This window comes from Arachis stenosperma, chromosome 3, assembly GCF_014773155.1.
Source record: "Arachis stenosperma cultivar V10309 chromosome 3, arast.V10309.gnm1.PFL2, whole genome shotgun sequence".
Taxonomy (NCBI): Eukaryota; Viridiplantae; Streptophyta; class Magnoliopsida; order Fabales; family Fabaceae; genus Arachis; species Arachis stenosperma.
Window position 1 is genome coordinate 10,685,861 of NC_080379.1, and position 798 is coordinate 10,686,658.

At 41.2% G+C, this 798-nt stretch overlaps 1 non-coding gene across 1 annotated transcript; it reads left to right on the forward strand.

Moving 5' to 3' along the window:
- The first annotated feature begins 291 nt into the window (after window positions 1–291).
- Window positions 292–399, forward strand: LOC130971452 (small nucleolar RNA R71). The gene has a single exon (XR_009082671.1). It is a non-coding gene; the product is annotated as a small nucleolar RNA R71 (small nucleolar RNA).
- Window positions 400–798: the final 399 nt, after the last annotated feature.

The window sequence follows — 798 nt, forward strand, 5'->3', positions numbered from 1 at the left end:
AGTCAGACTTTGAGAAATCATATTGACTTGCTGAGTCAATATTTTGTTCTGAGCCAGTATGGCATTCAGAGTATCAATCTCAAGAACTCCTTTCTTCTGATTCGTCCCATTGTTCACAGGATTCCTTTCAGAAGTGTACATGAATTGGTTATTTGCAACCATTTCAATGAGTTCTTGAGCTTCTGCAGGCGTCTTCTTCAGATGAAGAGATCCTCCAACAGAGCTATCCAATGACATCTTGGACAGTTCAGACAGACCATCATAGAAGATACCTATGACGCTCCATTCAGAAAGCATGTCAGAAGGACACTTTCTGATTAATTGTTTGTATCTTTCCCAAGCTTCATAGAGGGATTCACCTTCCTTCTGTCTGAAGGTTTGGACTTCCACTCTAAGCTTACTCAATTTTTGAGGTGGAAAGAACTTTGCCAAGAAGGCATTGACTAGCTTTTTCCAATTGTTCAGGCTTTCTTTAGGTTGTGAGTCCAACCATATCCGAGCTTTGTCTCTTACAGCAAAAGGGAATAGCATAAGTCTATAGACCTCAAGGTCAACCCCATTAGTCTTGACAGTGTCACAGATTTGCAAAAATTCAGCTAAAAACTGATGAGGATCTTCCAATGGAAGTCCATGGAACTTGCAATTCTGTTGCATTAGAGAAACTAATTGAGGCTTAAGCTCAAAGTTGTTTGCTCCAATGGCAGGGATAGAGATGCTTCTCCATAGAAGTCGGGAGTCGGTGCAGTAAAGTCACCCAGTACCTTCCTTGCATTGTTGGCATTGTTGTTGTTTTCGGCT